Source organism: Pezoporus flaviventris, unplaced genomic scaffold (assembly GCF_033815535.1).
Source record: "Pezoporus flaviventris isolate CSIRO_AGI_PZ_B2104156 unplaced genomic scaffold, CSIRO_AGI_Pfla_v1 ptg000007l, whole genome shotgun sequence".
Classification (NCBI taxonomy): domain Eukaryota; kingdom Metazoa; phylum Chordata; class Aves; order Psittaciformes; family Psittacidae; genus Pezoporus; species Pezoporus flaviventris.
In genome coordinates, this window is record NW_026892555.1 from 65853020 (window position 1) to 65874613 (window position 21594).

General features: G+C 40.4%; 1 protein-coding gene across 19 annotated transcripts in view; it reads right to left on the reverse strand.

Moving 5' to 3' along the window:
* The window catches only part of LOC133267099 (poly(rC)-binding protein 3-like), a 498414-nt gene that overhangs the window by 136854 nt on the left and 339966 nt on the right, over window positions 1-21594 (reverse strand). The gene's annotated exons all lie outside the window — the stretch shown is intronic.

The following is a 21594-nucleotide window of genomic DNA, read 5'->3' on the forward strand; positions in this document are numbered from 1 at the left end:
TACCCAAGTCTATGCACTTTATATAAACAAGAATGGTTGACCAGGGCTGGTCAGAAGTAACCCCAGAGGTACATGGCATCACACCAGTAGTATAAGCACTGACTTCTCTAAATTAAAACATCAACAATAAGTTCCCAATACACTAGTAAGTAAATCAGTGCATTCATAAAGGACAACTTGGGTATATTTGTATCAAAACTGGGGGACTTAATCTAATTTGATTTAGACACATTTTACATCAGTATATTCCAGCACTGTGAAGGAGGAGAAACTCCAGCCTGAGGTTTCCAACTCTACCGTTAGACCTGAAAACTAACAAAAAAGTATATCCTCAAATACCCCTTATCAAGGAGAGTGCCTCCACCAGCAGTGCACAGATCTAGAACTCCTGCACCAGTTTGCAAGCTTGTAGTTTATACTGCGCGGGTAGCTAGACGCTGCCAGCTCTGACATGGGGAGGAGACGACAGGGCAGGGTGGGAGAAGGGAGTGGTTTCAGTCCAATTTGACTGCTTGTAAGCTCTGCAGTGCCTTTGGGATAGTATATTTCCAGTCTGCTGATGGCAGGATGACAACAGCTAGGTTCATCTGAGGGGAAACTGATAATCACTGTCACCTAATTCCCCACCCAGGCATTCCCAAACAGAATCACTGCAAAGGAACGGCACTCAGCTGATGTCCCTCAAACTCTCAAGTCTCAGTATTTATACACAAGTCTCTGTAAAAGTAGCTGATCCTGTTGACTAACCTCATGCTTTTTCAGAACTGATAAAAGATGTCTGAAATTATCTGTTTCCTCTGTTCAGGTTCTACCAACTGAACAATAAACTTCTCCTTTACTACAAATAAATGTTATTTTTTTTCCATTTCATTCCCATGCCTTCCTCTGATCATAATTATTTGTCCCACTGCAGTGAACACTGTTCTCTCATACTAAACCCATTCACATACAGGCTTATCCTCAAAGCACCCTTATCCTCAAATGATGTCCAGAGATGTTTTTTGCTGCTTTATTAATTCCCTGAGTTTAAGTATGTGCCCTACATAACAAAGAGCATACTTTTAGAAGATCATTCGAAGAAATGCATTTTAAAGAGAGAATATTTAAGTGAAGCTCATGCAAAACCCTAGTCCAAAAAATCATATGCATAGGCTTGCAAGAACGAAACTGCCTGCAAGATTTCTAGACTTCCTAGTTTGAGCAGGGAAACATTCTTCAATTCAACAAAGAGCATGCAGTAACCCAGAGTACACCGATGCAGAACAATAACACCAGTACAAACAACACAGATTAAGCATTGCTGGGCCAAAGCTGCCAGCCTGTGGGCTGACACAGCACTCCCTGAGGACAGGGGAAAGAGAAGCAGAGACCCCCATTCTGGCAGTCAGGGTGGAGGTCCATGTAACCCAGCCTAGCAGCCAGAGGTATGGCAGAACATCCAGCTGTATCTGCAAGACATTGCCGTGTAGCTAATAAACCCTACTGGTTCCACCTGCTAATTTCTGCATAGGGTTCCTGCTTTTACTTCAAGCAGTACAAAGATGGGCGTCTGCAGCAGCAGTGCAGACATACTTCCCATTGCAAAGGTGTGGACAGAACCTTTGCTGGAGGAAAAATAAGCTTTCCTCAACAATAAAAACCCCTCCAGGTGAATAATGAGCTTACCTGGGAATAAACATGACTTACGACTTAAACAGGTGCCTATTTGTAACTGAGTAACAAGACAGCAAAAGTAAGTCACTGATGGAGTGAAATGCAAGCTTGTGTGCATGGTATGAAAACCCAGCCAGCCAGGCAGGTGAATAAATTGGTGGAACTAAGCCACTGATGTAAGAAGTGGAAGAAAAATATCCTTCTCTCTGAATATTGGATGGGTTTTGTGTCTTTCACTTCCTGGATCAGCTCTCATTACAGCGTTCAAATAGGAAAGAAAAAATTATAAACCCAAGTATTTTTTCATTTTGCCAAGAAGCCCTGTCTGAGTTGATCTGTCTTGACCTTGTTTTGCATGCTGCTTTCCTACACCAGCTTTTCCAACCTGTGGATAGAAATGGTGGAGGAATCTTGCAACCTCCCTTAAAAAGATGCTGAAAATGTAACATAAGGGAAACTGCATGCATAGAAATATGCCTATTAAAAATAGAGGTTTTCAGAAGAGCTCTCCTCTGTAAGTCTGAAGGTATTCAAAACACTATTTGCTTTACAGATCAAAACGCTGTATTGATGATAAATCTAAGAGACAGATGACAGAAATCTCCATGAGCAATATCCCTAAATGAAAATGTATACAGAAACAATACTGTTTACTTTGTAAACATTTTAGTATACATTTGCAGTTTTGAGCTGTTCATTAAATATTCCACAAACAGATCAGGGTAAGGCTTCTTGTTTTATAGAAAAACTATTATCTAGAAGTGCTTTAAGTTAAATCATTATGGAAATGGAAACCTGGATCAGATGTCCTGGTGTTTGACATAATTTCCTGGAGAAGACAATCTTTATATGGAAAGCTACCCTCAAGCACTGGTTGAAATTTTCCCTTAAACACTGTTTTGTTTGATAAGTGAAAACTGACAACACCACCAAATCATCTGGTATTAGTGTTCTTTTCTTTTACACATCCCTGCCCTTGGAAAAAAAATAATAATGGATTATGCTATTTCTTTGTCTGAATAAAATGTTGCAGTTCCGGAGATAAAGACGTATTCAGCTGAGCAATTAAATAGCTAAATAAATGAATCAGCAGAGCAGAAGTGACAGATTTAATTACTGCTTAGAGCTAGGAAGGGGAACTAATTATGAGGTTCATGAACCACATGCCATTCTTCTCCTTAAGCATGTGCTTTGATTCTTCTGGATCAGGCTTTGCAAACGCAGTAGCACCATGCACCAGATGTAAAAAATTAATAAAAAAACCTATCCAAAATTTGGAAATAAAGTCTAATCTTTGCAGAAAGAATAGTCAATACTCTTTTAAAAGCCCGTGTTCAATTGAGTCAATACCATGAGTTAGAGGAACTTTCTTTTAAACAGAGAAGTACTAAAAATGTAGTTCTCCAAAAAATGAAAGCACAATGAAGTTCACTGGATGTGAATAAACCAAAGACTGCAACAGAAAGCTGCAGCAATTGAGGCATAAAGCATGTAGCTATATCAAGTGATTAGGAGCCCTATTCATCAGAAAGTATCTGTAGCTGCAAAGCCTGAGAAAGCTGTTGATCTTAGTTCTCTTCTGCTTTGGTCAGTCCACCACAGGAAGCAATAAAGTTCAAAAGATGCTTTTGTGGCCACCAATTGCAAAGCCACTAGCAGCAGAAGAAACTGTTCCTCAGTTTCTGCCTCCTATCCCATTTCTCTACTTTGCATTTACTCTAACAGCCTAATTTTATTCTAGTTTGATGAGACTCAATGCCTACTGTTTGAGCTTCATATTAAAATTATGAGCCTTGTGGTGTAATCCTATAAACACAGAACATTTCCCCTCATTAGTAGGAGGGAAAAAGGGGAGAAAACCCTACGTTCTGCATCTGAATCCCATTGTTCAAAGAATTGCATAATTTTTGTGAGTTTTCAGCTATCTCATACAGATTAAAAGAGACAGGTGTTGTTTAAGAGAAAAGGAGGGGGAAGGGGAAGGGGAAGGAGAAGGGAAAAAAAAAGGGGAAAAGGAGAAAAGGGGGAAAGGTGAAAAGGGAAAGGGCAAGGCAAAGGGAAAAGGAAAGGGGAAGGGAAAATGGAAAAAGAAGGGGAAGGGGAAAAAAGAAAGGGGGAAAAGGGGAAAGGAGGAAACAGGGAAAGTGGGAAAAGAGGAAAATGGAGAAGCAGCAAGCTATATTAAAAAAGAAAGAATTAGTGGGGGTAAGAGAGGAGAAGTCTTTCATTCATAGCCAGTGGGTTTCTAAAATTAAAGTCTGGATGTTGTGATGTCTGTTTTAGCACAATTTTAAAAATCAACACGTTTGTTTCTTCCTAAATATATTGTGAAGAAAGAGATAAATAACTGCGAAGAAAGAGATAAATAACTGCAGAGCTGACCTCGTGCACCATTCTGAAAAACAGTCAGACCTTCTGCTCTGCTGACTTTGAAAATTTTAAAAAGCAGAGCACAATGCAAATATGCAAACACTTCATGGCTGGGAAGGATCTAAATCCACCCCAGTTATAGCTGTGTTCTCCTTCCACACCACCCGTAATTCTGCCAGAATGAAAATAATTGTGTCCAAACCCAGAGGTGGGGGGTGATCCATGGGAAGGCTCACTGGACAATCACAAATGCCATCATCATCCATGATTACAACATCAGCTCTGCCTAGATGAAATTCTGGTCTCTAAAGACAGGCAAAACCAAGGTCTATTGCATTGATAAAGTCTAAAATGAACCCCTATCTTGAAAATCAGTGTCTGAGATTCTGTATCAAGGGAGACTGTGTCTGCAGGGAACCAGGAGCATTGTACATACAAGATAAGATAAAACCAGGATTTTATTTTTTTTTTCCCTTATGGAAATATGATATAGCTGTATAAAAGTGTCATCCCTTGCCTGGAATTCCAGTGCAGTTAGATCACAAGAAAATGCACTTTTTACTTAGACACACAATAAAGCAGAGAGGAACTGATCTTCAGAGAAGACACTATATCCAAAACATTATGTACAAGTTGCATTAGCACTCATACCGTATGAATTTTACAGCATCTGTTATCCATGTTAATACAATGTGATGTCTATAGAGAGTCACTAATGTACTAGTGATCATGAACCTTGCAGAACACTTGTACAACTGATATCTCATAGTAGAGATATTATGATGGCATAAATAACCTCAGTAGAGCACGAGGAGTTAGTTGGAAAGGACTACATGGGGTAGTTTGCTAGTCAGCAAACTACAAAGGACAAAGGTAGAGTATATTCTTAGTGTGAGGTGTCCCTGCCCATGGCAGGGGGGTTGGAACTAGATGATCTTAAGGTCCTTTCCAACCCTGACTATTCTATGATTCTTGGTGCATAACTCTTCTAACCTCAGGAGGCAAAACCTGCCATATTTATCTGACAATCTCTGCCAGGCTCACCGTTTAAGCATCCAAGCTGCCACTCTCAAGACAGACATGATCAGCACTTGCATTTGCATGCAAGAGCACAGCCCCAAAGGAATACAGGGCATTTGGAAGAGTCAGCCTTCCTCACCACCTGGGAGGAAGGCTGACTGTGAATCCACCATCTTCTGCTCTCATTGCAAAAGAAATCCCTCAAGGGATAACTGAAATAGTAGTCACAGTTAAGTATAGACCAGAAGTGAATTTGTCATTGTTTTATTTATACCCATTTGCTCGCAATCTTGTGCTTGGATGTCTGCCCTTAAGTCTTGCTTAACATTATTTTGCAGTGTTTCACACCCAGCCAGTTTGGTACTGTGGAGAAACAAGATTAAACAGAGTGAAACCAGCAGGTTCTCAGCAGAAAACAAAGAAGGGTGCCCAGGGTGGATTGAGACATACATGTCTCCACTGGCAGGGTCATAGAAGCACAGAGCTGGCAAGTTATTTCCTTCCTATTTCCAGAAGGTCAGTGGGGGATGGACATGAAGGCAGGACTTCAGTAGCAGGGAAAGATTAGCTATAACAGGCATGAACTAATTCCTCTCCAGCAAAAAGCAGATGGCAAAGCAACAACCACAGTTACAGGTAAGGCCTGGGTTTTCAAACAGGCTCCGACTCCGTGTTTGGTTGTTGCAGGGACTGTAGCAAGTCATCTTTCCCTGCCATGGGGAGCTTGCCAGTTTATCAAAGCTGCCCTTGGGGAAGTTTGCTTGTGAAGATTTACAAAAGAGGTGACTAAGTATGTCAGTGGGTGTAAGAGGAGTTGCTAGTTGACGAGTGCAAAGGAAAAATTACTGTGCTCTTTGTAAAAAGTCTAAATAACATTTATACACTACTAATCACAGAGCTAAAAATATTTTTAAATCACCCACCCTTTCTTCTTTTAAAACTCAGGCCATTTTTTTTAAATCCTTTTTTTTTTATTATTATTTTCGAGTGCCCTGTTGCATTTTGCTAATAGTTCATTGAGTAAACATCCAGTCTTCACTGAAGACCAGTATAAAAAAATCAAGCTCCTTGACAATAATGACAACTGAAATAATGGGAGCCACTGTCCAATCCAAAAGCTGAAGTAGGCACCCGGCCATGATGCCTTGAGGGTTTTCACTGAGAAGGGCAAGGATGCCTGCATACAAACGTCAGAGCTTGCTTACTGTTGGAATAAGTTGTATCTGACAAAAAAAAGGAATACAATATGCCACAAATAGGAGGAGGAAGGAAGCCTGTGAACCAAGCCTGAGCGAACATCAGAGAAAGTGCCTCCTTTCTACTAGTGCAGTGGTATACAAAAGAGGAAGTAGCCATAAGGAGTATGAAATAAGGAGTAAGAAATCCTCACAAGCCTCACAGTGCAACTCTTAACTTACCAGAGATAACAAAAAGGGGGATTATAATATTGCGTACTGCGACACATTTGAATTATTAGAATAAAGAGTTGCCATGATTTCTAAAACCAGAGAAGCAGTTACATTGTAAAATCCTGCTACTTTGAAAAACAGTGAGGGAATAGCACAAGTACAGGATGGACCAAGAGAACAATGCATAGATCTAATTCCATCGCCTAAGGTCTGAGGTTTGCCAACTTGAAAGAACAAAGCTCCAGGGCACAAAACTCAGTCAGACAGTGTGAAACAGACTTGGGAAGTTCCGCTTCTAGATTCTGAATTTGGCTACTGAATTTGTAATCTCTAGGAAATCCCATAGCAGAAGGTGTAGAAATTACCAAGCCAAAAAGTCCACAGCACAGAGAAGCTGGAAAGTCAAAACTAACCCTGCTTCATGGATCAAATCTCAGATGCAGACAGTGATGGCAGATATCCATCCATTCTAAATTAGAATTGTTTTTAACACTAACCTGTTGGATTCACAACAAGGAACCTGGGGTAGAAAAAGGAGAAACTGAGATAGCCAGGAGTGGAGAATGAAATGCTGATAATGTCACCTTCATTTTGGAATGAGTAGCATGGGACATACAACATTGAGACCAGGGACGCTCCCTGAATTTCTAAACAAAAGTAATGCCATGATTATTCCCCATTTAAGGCTCTAAATATTTTGCATGCCTTTTATTTTAGATTCAGCACAAGACTTTCAACAGCTCACACAAAATTGACAGTCAGTCCTCCTAAAATAACAGATGGGACATGGCCACCCCCTGCCTGCAGGAGAAAAGTAGGGAGTTGCAGTAGAGAGATCTAGAGGATCCATGCTGCTAATCTGGCTGCCTCCAGGGATTGATACCAGTCAGTCATCACAGCTGCGGGCACTGGGCATTCTACCAATAGTTTCCACTCCTACTTTTGGGGCAGCAGCAGTTTCAGACAGCCTGTTTTTTCCTGTACTAATATGGACAAAATTACGGGGTGGGGGGTGGGGGGGAAGATGTTAAGGGATGGCTTTGTCTTTCCAGCAGCCTGCTACCTTAGGCAATTTCTACTTTGCCCGTGCTCACAGCCAGTCCAGTTTGCTGCTGAAAGCTGAGGGCTCAGTTTAGCTTTGCTTCTTCTACATTCTCAGAAGATTCAGCAAAGACTATGTTCACGGGTGTCATCTTCTAATTCTTCTGAGAGTCATGTGCCATGACCCTAAATATATGAAATCCACCTCGTGTCAGTCTTCAGGGTTGTCAGTATATCATTCTCAAAAAGGTAAACAGTTCATCTCTAATGATCAATATTTTTTGAATATGCTGCCTGTATTGTGCTTTTCAACTTCCTTACAAAAGAGTTTGAGTGCAGTGAAATTCTTGATGTAAAAGGCTACTGTGAGACATTTCAATATGCTGGTGCAACATAAGAGTTATCACTGTGCCAGGGTAGAGCTTGGCTAGTTTGATCAGGAAAACACTGAAGAGCTGTAGAGTAAATAATAGATTTAAAACCAGGAACAGCTTTGAAGTATGTATTGGCAGTCCCTCATTGTACAATACCGTCAGAACATGTGTTGCATCAATATTGGCAGATAACACTCAGATTTCAGTAAATATTAGTGTTTTGAGCTAGAGTTATTAAAGCCTTATGCAGGTATATTTGTTAAAGCTTTTCTGAGAGATTATACTGTTATTGGCCAAGTCCACTGGTGTAGCAACAACATGAAAAAAATTGCAAAACAATACTTTTGTTTAACATAAAACTGCACTTTGCTCTACCATGATGACTTTTTATATCCAACTTTATGCCCTACTTAGTATTTCTAAATAATTTCCTACTAAATAATTCCATATTTTTTTTTAATGTCAGAAGAAATATTTCAGTGATGCTGACCAAGTTCAGACCCCTTCTCCACCCACAAATTTCTACTGTGCCTCTTGAGATTCGCTTTGTCTTTCAATGCCTTAGCTACGTGGACATAAAATAATAACCTTGTACTACTTCACAGAGCTGCTATTAGCACAGCCCATTTAGATCCTGGAGTGTTGCAGCATCATGGGAGTAAAATGCTTTATCTATGTGCCATTTTGTGTGTACATTTTCAACCAACCTTTAAAAAAAAATCAAAATCTGTCTCTTGAACGTTTGCTTTTTCATTTTCTTTTCTGACTTCTATCCCTTTGTTTTATTTTGCACTGCGTTGTGTCTCCTGGTACAGCCTTCTTCCTCCTTCAGTCACATTTCTGTCTCATAAAACTGTGATGAGGTTTCTCTCATCTCATCTTATTTTTTCCACCACTGCATTCTTCTCTCTCCTATATTGTCAGGCTTTCTAGATTGAGAATAGATAACTATTCCCAAATTTACTCACATATTTGTATCTCCTTTCTTATTGCCCTGAGCCTTTCATTTCCTGTCTATGTGCCATCCTGCTTTCCCTCCTAAAAGCATTTTTTTGCTCTACAGAGGTGAAGAAGAGCCCTGCACCAGCAAGCATCCATTGATGAGGAGACAGGGAAATTAGAAAGAGTGGCTAATCAGAGAGCTTTTATTCAGGATACATGCAGGCCTTTAGCTATGTGTAAAACACCTCAGAGGTAATGTATGCTTCAGGGCAGGGATGGTGTCTGCCTGAAGTAATCATTTCTTCAGTGCTCAGTGCAAAAAAGCTGCCAACCTTGAAGAGGTCTTACAGTTGCTACAGCTCAAAACTCAGGAGGCTCTTCAGGTTAAGTCTTACATCTTGATCTCAACTGGGAAACAAAATCAAAGCTGCTTCATACTACAAAACGCGTGGTTTATGGGCTGATCACAGCCTAGGCACTGATGGCTCCCAGCCGCTTATTCCCTTGTTCTGTGCAGTGGACTTTCAAAAAGTGCAAATCAGAAACAATCAATGCTGTCATTTACCTTGATTTCATTCATTCGGAGGATCTAGATTTGTTCTTAGAAAAAGAAGTTAACAGTCTCATTGTTAAGCCTAATTAAAAATGATAGTTACAACTGCAACTGCAATTTGGCCTTTCAAAGAACTCAGAATCCACCAGAACTTACTCCTAGAGGAAGAATAGATATGATATTTATAAGTATAGTGGTATTAAGTTTTCTATTTACTTCCCTTTCAGGGCTAGTAAGTGCATTTTAAAAGCTTGATAATTTTTCAGTTCCAAAAGGTAAGCTATCTCCTCCATGCAAATCTGGGGAAATGTGAAAGTTGGCAATACGATGCTGGAAAGCCTGACTTTGTTAGGGCTCAAAACAAACCCCCTGTGCAGAGCAGCAGGCTCAGGGAGAACTCAGAACCTCTCTTTTTGGAGTGGCTCATGAGCAAAAGCTTGCAGGACTAATCCTGTAAGGCATTGATATAATCCAGTACCATACTTTGCTGCTTTAGGGTGCAGTGCACAGCCACTGCTGGGATATACCCAGGAATCATGTCTGTATACACCTGTATGTTTACAAGAGATGGAACCTGCCATTTGGAGTCTGCTGATGAGTGGGGAAATCTGCATAGATGCCCAAGGATGAAATTTACCTCTAGTTTGGAGTCTCTGCTTGCTATTGAAATTCCATCAAAGCATCTGGAAGTTTTGCTGTCTCAATCTTCATCATTTTTGGGACACGACACACACACATGTGCATATATCCATATCTAAACCTCTGTGTATATCTGGGTATAATTTCCATAATTGAAGAATATTCCTAGAACGCATCCTTCGGAACTGTAGTGCAAGCTGCAATGAAAGCTTTAATATTTCAGAGGTGATTATTTTGGTATGAGCACTTTTTCATTTGTCTGTGTATATTTTCCCAAGCTGTTTTTTCCACCTTCCACTCCTTCTCTCTTGCCCCTTATCCATGCATGCTCACAACAACCTTTCCTTTCTCTATTAATTTTTTGCCAATGGTTTCCTTTGATTTTTTTTTCCCCATGGTTTGAATTTTGAGTGTTCCCTTCATATTTTGGTGCCTTTTCTGAGGGGACACAGAAGAGAGAGAAAGCAATTCAGAAAAAGAACAATAGTTTATTTAGAACTTTACATACATACCTCATGTTTGGTCATTTTTTTGGGGGAAGGCAGGGAACATGGGAAGAGAAACTCCTTAGAGTTCTCATTTTTCCTTGACTCTTTCAATAGACAGCACAGTAAAGGAGATTACTAGAAGTTCTTCTGAAACTGGAAGTCATTTCCCACCCAGAAAAATAGAAAAGAATATCAACTCTGGCAAGTTAAATTTAATAAGCCCAGGCAAAAAAGATTTTGAAAAGCAATTTGCTAAAGGCATAAAACCAATAATAAAATGGTTTTTAAGCACATGAGAAACAGGAAGTCTGACAGAAAATCCGTATGGCTGATAAGTAACCGGGGTTTGAAAGGGGAGCTCAAATAAGATCAGACTGTACACCAGCAAATGAAAACAATTCTTTATACAGGTGTTCACTGCAGAAAATACTTTGGAGGTTCCCAAGCCAAACCCTTTTTTTACAGGGAACAAGCCACTTAAAACTGGTTAGACAATAGGAAATACAAGTTGAAGTGAATGGTCACTTCACAATGCAGAAAGATTTCTAGTGGATCAGGGCAGGGAAATGTGCTACTTAACACAGTCATAAGTAATTTGGGTGAGGCTGATTAGTGAGGTGACGATCATGCTAGATTTTTTGGGTATTAAAACTCATGAGTGACTGAAAAATTGCAGAAGGATCTCAACTATGTGTGGCTTGTGATAAAAGTGTGGATGAAAGCTCATAAACATTGAATTTGTAATGAAAACAAAGAGTCCTAACTATACATACCCTGTGATGAGCTTTAAGTCAGCTGTTACCACTCTGAAATATGGCTACTGCAACTGGAGAAATCATGTACTGTTCTAGGAAAACATCAGCCTAAATTAAAGGGAATATTATGAATTATTAGGAAAATGAAATTAAAGAGGGCAATATTCATAGAATCATAGAATAGTTAGGGTTGGAAAGGACCTTAAGATCATCTACTTCCAACCCCCCTGCCATGGGCAGGGACACATCACACTAAACCATATCACCCAAGGCCTCGTCCAACCTGGTCTTCAACACTGCCAGGGATGGAGCATTCACAACCTCCCTGGGCAACCCGTTCTAGTGCCTCACCACCCTAACAGGAAAGAATTTCCTCCTTATATCCAAACTAAACTTCCCCAGTTTAAGTTTTAACCCGTTACCCCTTATCCTATCACTACAGTCCCTAATGAAGAGTCCCTCCCCAGCATCCCTATAGGCCCCCTTCAGATACTGGAAGGCTGCTATGAGGTCTCCATGCAGCCTTCTCTTCTCCAGGCTGAACAGCCCCAACTTTCTCAGCCTATCTTCACACGGGAGGTGCTCCAGTCCCCTGATCATCCTCATGGCCCTCCTCTGGACTTGTTCCAACAGTTCAGTGTCCTTTTTATGTTGAGGACACCAGAACTGCACACAATACTCCAGGTGAGGTCCCACAAAAACATGTGCCATATCTTCTAAGCCCTGACAGACACACCTGACATAAGAAACGTATAGGCAAGGATAATAAATAAGGTGATTGATGGTCAGAGAGAGTATCTGTGTGAGAAACAATAAGCAGGTTGGGATAACTCAGTTTGGAAAAGAGACAGCTCAGAAAAACATGCCAAAAACACTAACAACCTGTGCCACACTGAGAAGGGTAAAACAGGGGAAGCTATTCAGCCTCAATAAGGACGTTCTATAAGGGCACGTAATGATAGGACAAGGGGGAATGGTTTAAAAATGAAAGAGAGTATATTTAGATTAGATATTATGAAGAAGTTCTTTACTGTGAGGGTGCTGAGGTGCTGGCACAGGTTGTCCATAGGAGCTGTGGCTGCCCCATCCCTGGCAGTGCTCAAGACCAGGATGGATGGGGCTTGGAGCAACCTGGTCTAGTGGAAGGTGTCCCTGCCCATGGCAGGGGGGTTGGAACTGGATGACCTTTAAGGTCTCTTCTAACCCAAACCATTCTGCCTAAAAGAGGGAATACACTTTTTAACAGAATGAATAATTAAGCTGTGGAGTAAAGTGTAAGAAGATATTACAGGTATTAAAAACCTGAATAAATTAAAAAAAAACAATGAAACAAATTCATGGGACATCCCTCTTCTCTGCCCAGCATTTATTAGAAAATAAAAGGTGTAGTTTCTATCCAAGTCTTTAAACTTCAGGCCAGGAAAAGCTGAGAAAAGTACTGGAAAACAGATCCTTCTAAAGCTTCCATCTTACACTCTTGAAATTCATGGTGTCACCTATGTTCAGAGAAATAGACCAGGCCCAGCAGAACCACTTTTCTGTTTTTACCCTTGGGAGAGATGTGCTTTGAGCAGAAGACCTGCACAATTCAGCACGGAGGCACATGGTTGCCCAACCAACCACGAACAATGCATGTCAGGACAGCAAAAGGAGGCCAGAGGGTTTCTCATCTTATGGTGGGAGCTGTACAGAACCTGTGCCCATGCCTATGAGCTCTCTGAGCCAGTCAGAAGCTCTGACCGGCACTCCGGCTTTCAAAAAAATCGGGTGTTTATTTCACTCAGTAATGTTGATTTTCCTCTTAGGAGCTCTGGGACCATAGAAAGAAGGATAAAGTTCTGCCCTCATGAAAAAAATCCCTTCTGTTCACAGATGCATTGGACAGTAGAGTCCCTTATTTTTAGGTGTGTCTCAGTACGCAGCTGGTGAAAGATTTTGAAAGAGAAATCATTGCTGGAATGAAAAATCCCACCAATTCCACAACACTTTCTTCCCCTCATTTCCCCAGTCCCCAAAGCCTATCAGATTTATTCTCTAAGCAAAAGAATATTTGAAGATTGAGAGAACTGGTGAAGAAAGTCGTTTTCATTTTATGCAGAAGAAATAAGCAAGAAAAAAAAAATAGGAAAAATATTAAAATATATGGAAGCTGGATCTGTTCAGGCTAGGAAATCACCCAAATTGACCTATTTTTACTTTGGACTTGTTTACAAGGTCTACAGAACTCTTCATTTGTGTGGATTAAACATGCTTCACTGACTTTTTTGTTCCATTTAGCAAAAAAACACTATCCATTTTGGCAGGCTGGTATATATGACCACTCCTGCAGTGTTTTCTAGCAGCAATGACTTACATTTTGTTAATAATAATGATCTCCATTTTCATTGTTCTTTTCCTTCAAAATACAAAGTGCCTACAGAATACTATTTACATCCTTAAAGCAGCCATTTAAGTAAGCAAAACCAAATTCTGCTGGAATTATCAGGTTGGAGGGGATCTTTGGGGCTCACCTGGGCCCACTCAAGGAAGATCAGCTTTGAAGTTACATCCAAATGCAAAGGTTCTTCAGGTATTTACACAGTCAACTTTACCATATCTCCAAGAATGGAGCTGACACAGAATCTCTGGGTACAAGGGCCAGGATTTAACATCCCCTCCCAACCCTGTTTCCTGAGACAAGGGGGCACAAAATCACAAAATGGAATTTATAAACCTTTAGAATCAGTTTTAAGTAAAGTTTGATGGCTTTGTAACAGTAGCAATGGAAAATTACTGAGGTGCATGATACATAGAGAAAAAAAATAGAGCACAGCTAGAGAACATACTGAGAATTCTCACAAGATAAATCGTTATAGTTGTGACATAGCTTAAGAAAAACAGTCTAGAAGAACAGGACACAGGGATAAGGAGTATCTGGGAACCGCAGGTGTCCAGGATGGGCTACAGTTAAACTAACTGATAAGTAGGAGGATAGGAGGATTATTATGTCTCTGGTGCTAACGAACCAATTAAACTGGTATGAGCATCTACTGCGCATGCTTCAAAGGCTGCCAGAAGTGATGAAGATTGTTGGAAGAAGTAAACGATCCTCAGAGACCACCACCACAATTCTGTATGTATCCAGGGAACTTTCTGGAAAATTATGCAATCCATACGTAGCCTCATGAATATGTATGTATGCCCAGTGGCTATAAAAGGACGGCTTGTGTAGCAGTATGGAGACACACGTTAGGAGGAGCTATCCCCTGTGTCTCCCAGCGCCACAATAAATAATACCTGCTTGTCAGCTTGAAAACTTTGTTGGCAAGTTTGTTCCTGGAGTTTTCTCTGAATCATCCCCAGGGCATGAAAGATTTTTCTGGTGCTTAGACAAAATTCCCCGTATTGCAACTTGTGTCTGCTGCCTCTACGCCTGTTATGGTGCACTGCCTAAAAGAGTCTGCCTGCATCTTCTCTGTACATTGCAGTAGGCAGTTTAAAACAATTAAATTCCCCCTTATTTTTGGGCTGAACAGACCCAGTTCTTTCAGCTTCTCCTTGCATGTCCTGTGCTCCAGCCATATGATGCTCCAGTATGGCAATGTCTCTCTTATACAAGGTAATCCAAACCAGGGCACAGTCCTCCAGGCAGCACCTCATAAATGCCACGCAGACGGCAAGCAAGAATCGCTTCCCTCAGCCTGCTGGGTACACTGTACAGCCCAGGATGCAGCTGACCTTCAGGGTGCACTGGTGACTCATGTTGGAGTTGTCTGCTGGGGCTCCAGGACTTCTTATGCAAAGCTGCTTTGTAAGCAGGTAGTGCGTAGCCTGTCCTGCTGCATGAGCTCACCCTGCCTCAGGTTCAGGAATGTGCATTTGCCTGTGCTGAACTTCCAAAAGTTACTGCCAGATGGCTTCTCCAGCTTGTTGAGAGTCCTCTGAACGGCAGCCCTGCACTCTGCCATATGAACTGCTTCCCTGAATAGGTATCATCCATGAACTTGCTGAGGGTGTATTTCATCCCATTGGCTACATTTCTAGTGCAGACATGAACAAATGTGAGTGCCAGTATTGACTCCTGAAGAATGTTACTAGAAACCACTCATCAGCTGGAATGTATACAACTGATCACAATTCTTGGAGCCTCATGATCTGGCCAGTGGAGCATTCACTTTGTAATCCACTTCTCAAATCCACATCTCACCAATCTGGCTGCAGGAATACCATGTAACAAGTCTTGCAGAAGTCAAGGTAAATAACCACCGCTCTTCCTTCCACTACCAGACAGCCACCTCCTCAAAGCAAACTCTTAGATACATCAGCCACAATGTGCCATTTGTGAATCCATGCTAGCTGTTCCAAATTGCCTTCTTGCCCTCCATGTGCCTGGACATAGTTTTCAGAGGGGTTTTCTCCAAAATCTTCATGGAGACTGAGGAGTGTTTTATCAGTAGTTCCCTAGACCTACTATCAGTAGTTCCCTAGACCTGCTTTCCTGCTCATATGCAGGAATGCTTGCCATCTCCCAGCCCTCAGGAACATCTTCTGATCCCTGAAGACCTTCTGAAGAAGATACAAAGCAGTCCTTGCAGTGACCTCAGCCAGCAGTTTCCGCATCTTTGGATCCATTTGCTCTTGTCCCATGGACTTTTGTATGCCCAGTTTGCTTGTTTTATCACTAATATAACCTTCCCCAATCCCGCTTAGGCGATCTGAGGACAGAACTTGCCAGTAAAGACCAAAGGGAAGAAGATGCTGAGTTGCTCAGCCTTTTCTGTGTGCTTTGTTACCAAGTCTGCCTCCTATTGATTCTACCTCTGGAAGCTCTTCTTGTTGCTGTACCCCTTCCTCACGATTTCAAATCCATCTGAGCTCCGACTCGCCTAATTCCCAGACTATGTGGTCAGACAGTGCTCTGCACTGCTCCTGAGCAGCACTCCTTAGCCTCCTCTGCCCTTTATTTTTGCACTGGAGACCAGGCTGGAGCTCCTGCCCATTTCTTGTGCCTGTGTGAATGAACACCTGGGCCATGAGCTGGGCTGAGCCCAGGTCTGGGCAGGTTATCCACAGAGAGCAGCATCCTCTCCAGGTCCCCTTCCCCTTCATGGCAGTCTCCCATGGGAACCTGCCAAACAGTTCCCAAAATGAGCTGCTGAACTTTCTAGTTTTATTTGTTCTTATCATTCGGAAAACTTCTCTTTTTTTTTATTCCTCAAACTATTTGTTAATTTCAGATAATAGATCTGCAAAATGGTAAGTTTAAGTATAAAAAAAAGAAGAAATGAAAATGCAACTTTTTTCTCTAGGTCAATTTAGGTGCACCTTTTACAAGGAGACATAGTCACTAAATTGTGTTTGCTGACTAAGCTGAAATGAAAAGTAATGGAGTAATAATGCTTAATGATTATTGACTATAAATAATGTAGATTATTTTTAATTTTAAACATTAATTTTAAAAGAATTGTCCATGGGTAAGTCTGACAATATGGCTGGAAAATAAAATCAAGAGAGCTTACACCCCCCCCTCAACAGCATCTCACAGATTTTGCTTGTTACCTGTCAACATGTGTTTCACCTCATAGCAACCTAGTCTCACCTCCTTTGTAACTCACAGCACTGCCTAATTTAAACATTCCGTAATCATATTTTTTAGTCCTAAAGCATGAACCTGTGAGTTGTCCAATTACTGCTTCTTTCATTTTATTCACGAAAGACAAGCAAGAGGGAGAATACTGGTTTTTTTTCACTTCCACCTGTTCTGCTAAGAGAAGCCGAGTGAGTGTTTGACAGGTAAAAATATAAATGATGAACCCCAATTTAAAACACTATCAGAATTAAACTCACATACAATTGAGAGAGTCTGGGCAAGTTCCAGAAATGGCAGGATTTTACTTTTTCTTTGACATGCGTAGCATGCTTAAAAGGCTTCCATTAATATGCCATGTAATTAACTTACGATACAAGGGATAAAACGGTGAAGGGTACAACAAAGATAATTTGTCATCAGGATTTTCATTAAAACCCCCAGTATTATAGGAATTAATTTCAGCAGTGCTTTTCCCTGATTACTGCCTGTCAGATAGTATACAGGGACCCAACAGGATATTTGAATGGGGAGTGTTTGCAGAATCTCATCCTACATCAGCATTATGAAGATAAGTGGTTTATCTACATTGACTGTAATTCATCATCTATATTTTAATATTTCAAAACCAGAAGACTTTGCTCTGATTTTAACTTCCCCTAGCATTGCCATTTTCCAGTAAGTGTTACGCTGATAATAGCTTTTCCTGACACACATTGCTGTCTTCATCTTGGACAGGAAGAAAGATCGATGTGCTTCAAAATCACAAGAGTCATTAATTTGTTACTTTTGTTTCCCAAACCTTAGAGTTCATTATACAGCGTTATATCACACAGGCATACAAACCTTATTGGCCACGGAAAGAAAGAACAACTCTGATTTCAGATTCTGAATTGTCCTACTGCCTGTACAGACAGCATTTAGGCGGTGTTCTCACCCAGCATTCACATTTTTATGTTTTCAAAATGTTCCCCTTGTAAAGCAGACCACTTTGTATTCTGCAGCACATTTTAAAGTAATGACTAAATACTAATCCACTAACATCTTGAAGTGGCACTTGAGAATTTGGCAGTATCACTTTAAATAATTTCTTAGCCTACTGATGTCTCTCTCAGTATCCTGTGTTTCCACACACAGCTGATGAACAAAATTATTTGAACTAATCTGTGCCTATACTTTAGTACACACAGCATTTCTTGCATGAAAAGCAAACTATACAACATGTATGCTTTAGATTAAGGAAACCTGTAATGCAACATAGAGCCAAATTTTCAGTAAGAAGTACTTTTGTAAACAATTCACCTTAAATCTGAGAGCATCATTATGGACTGTATTACAGAAATTTCTTTGGTTACTTTTGGACAAAGCAGTGCAGGATTTCAATGTCACCCATGGGGGTGGGAGGAGGTAACAGAGAAATGAAATTCACCCCTACAACATACAGGAGATTACTGAGGAACAACATGCTGCAATATTGCACATCTTATCATGTTAAGTGAACACTGAGGTAATTGGATGTTGCCTTGAGTTCTTTTTGCTCATCAGCAGGAACTTATGATTTATTCTCTGAAACGACTGAATAATGCCCCTGTTGTGCATAGCTGCCTATAAGGCGTGTAGGCAAAGTATGTTCTATGGCTTAAAAATTATTAGGGGGATCAAGATCTGCCTAGCTCTTTGAACTGAAATGTGGCTGAAACCAAAGGACTAAGGTTTCCATTCTCCCTCTTTGAGTGGGAAAAATGAAGGTGGGGGGTGCCCCAATCCTTATGCAGTATTTCAAACAAAAAAAGCAGCATTCTCTAGTGTTATGCTTTAAAGGGTGTGATGGGTTCCTTGTTTTCCATCAGTTTTCAGCTTCCCTAAGAGATGTCCCAATATGCTACATGTATTGGGCTCAAACCTGCTTTGCTTGCATCTTCTGTCATAATCACATTATGAGACGACACATATATTCATTTGGCTGTATGGGAATGCTTAGAGAATTCAGGTTAAGAAGATGACTCAGTTGCCTTATTTAGATGAAAAATTCTACTGAGTATCTGGCACATTAAGCCTTTCGTTAAATAACAAAATTTGCCATCTCTCATTCTTTTCTCTGTTCTTATTTTCCAGTCCCAGTTTCCTAGTCCTTCTGTCATTGCAAGTTTCCATTCTCCCTACTCTTGATCTTCTTTGCTACTCCTATACTTGCTCTTCCTCCTCTCTGTTCCTCTTCACTCTTTCCACTCTTCCTTCTACATAACACTGCCAATCGTTCCCACCTTCTCTCTTTATACACATCTAGCCTTCTATTTGTACTGTTCCTTTTTATGGAGCATATATACATCCCAGGAAACCAGGACCTTTCTCATTTTCCCGTACTTCATGTAGGGAAAATCCATGCCATTGCATAGGATCTAAACCCAGTCTATGGCAATACCCTATTCACCAGGTGCTCGAGAAGTAAAGGGTCACCAAAGAGCTATTCTAGCCAAGAACAGGTCCTGTAAATGACATGTGTGACAGCAGCACCATTGTGAACAGTAGATCTTACTCTTCCCTGAAACTCTTCAAAACTGCTGGATGCATAAAACAAGTTATGTTGGGTCAAACTTCACAAAAAGTGTTTTTCCCATCCTCTCCCAGTGCTAGATTTGCCTTTTAAATTATTAAAGCTACTCATCAGAGCTAGTTCTACTGGGCAAAGCCTGGGGCTTCTGAATACAATGAAATCACAGGCATGAAAGCCTTCTTTTTTGCCACAATGGAGCCATAGAATGGACCCTAAAATAAAAAGTAGAAAATCTAGAGACAGAACATTAGATTTTTCTCTTTGATTTTTCTTCCTTGCATGTAAAACCCATTAAATAGGTCAGTGTATAGGCAACCTCTTCTTTAACTAGAATTATGGCAACTGCATCCATTCCACATAGAGTCATATTGAGTAGTGATGGATAATTACTTCAATGGACTTTTTTTCTCAATCAATAATTATATCTCCCAGATACTGATTATAACCCATATCTTTAGAAATATCAACAATTATTGCTAAAAGACTGAGTAGTTGCTTATAGTGGAAAACATGCACATTAGGAGAGGGATTATTCAAAATTATATGAATTCTGCAACACAGAAAATTAATATTAGCACACAAAAATTAACAAACTACTTTGTGTTTCCAGGCAGGGCACCACAATAGTCTGTGACTGGTAAGCTAGAGCACAAATAAAGATGTGAATTTGCTAAAGTGCCACCATTGATATTCCTAAATTTACTGTCTTGCAAAAATGAACTAGTTCAAGAGAAAGGTGTTTGGGTGATGCTTGCTTACATTTAGATAGTATCCTCTATGTACCAACTGTAAGCCATTGTCACACTGCCTATATAAGGATGCTAATTTCTGTGCCTAATTCTTTCCAATTAGTTTGCTCTAAAACTTTAGGTAACATCTGACACAGGAACTAACTTACATGAAAATTAGGCCACCCTAACATGACCTTTTCTCCCAACCCTTTCTCTCAGCCTCTTCTCAAGGCCAAGCAATGGGATAGGTTATAAGGAAACTGCCAAGCGTAACCAAAAGTATGTCTAACACATAAAGAACGGTGAGAAGGACTTCTTCCAAATTCATCTCCCACTTTCAATATAGCCACACGAGTTCTATGTACTAGGCAACACAGCGGCTGCAGCAACATAAGTTGCTGAAATTACCTTAATTATGCTTTTTCTCACCTTTCTTTATGGATGCTGCTGATACCAGTCAAAGATGATTCTTTGATATCCCATTCTTGGAAAAGAAACAGGAAAGGACTTCCACACCATGATTTTGGAACAGATCTGTCTTGCTAGACTCTGGATTATAACAAGTCTGAAGCAATTTCTATTCACTATATAAAACTAGGGCAACAAAAACATGATTGCTAGCAAGTGACAAAACACATTTAGACTTCTGGCAATGAAAAGCACTGGTTTCTTAGGGCAATGCTGCTTCCATACAGATTTACAAGTAACACAAAGTCACACTTCCCACTGGCTTCAGTGGGAACTGGTCGTGTACATAAAATGTGGGCCTGGTGCGCTTGGATGTAGTTCTGCCTTTGCTGCCTCTATGCTGATAGACTTCTCAGCACTGAATTCATCTGAGCTATAGGGAGATTCCATGAAAGCCTGGGGGTAACTTGAGGGCTTTTTTACCCCCCTATTTTTTTGTTGTTTCATTTTTTGATTCATTTTTATGGCAATCAGTGCAGCTTCCAGGAATTAGAGCACATGGGCTAGAGGAACACTGAAGTGCTTTTCTATAAATCTTATGGTAATCAGGATAAGAATGTCACAGAGTTGTGGTCTCCCTCTTCACAGAAGGAATGTGAGGAAACTACAAAATACTGTGATATACACCAATGTCACTGTGAATAGAATTTGTCCCATGGGATTTTTTTTTTCTGACTGAAAAATCAGTAAATGCCAAAAAATGAGTAACTTTTCCCGGGACAGCCTGTAATGGAACTGTGATTTAGGCATAAGACTAATGCAAGCCATATTTTAGCCATGTTTTGGAGTTAGCGAAAGACCGTGTTCTCTAGAATTATTCACTAGAATTATCCATCTAGAATTATCCACTATCACCATGGCATAAACTGAAACTTTGTTCTTTAGTATTTTGCTTCCTGGTACATTTTCAGTTATTTTTTTATTTGTTTACCTACTTTACATCTTGTTACATTCTCTGGATAGGGTTCAGTTCTTCTCTGTTTTGCTTTGCACAGTCCAATAAACACTTATATGCTTCTTAGCATGAAGTA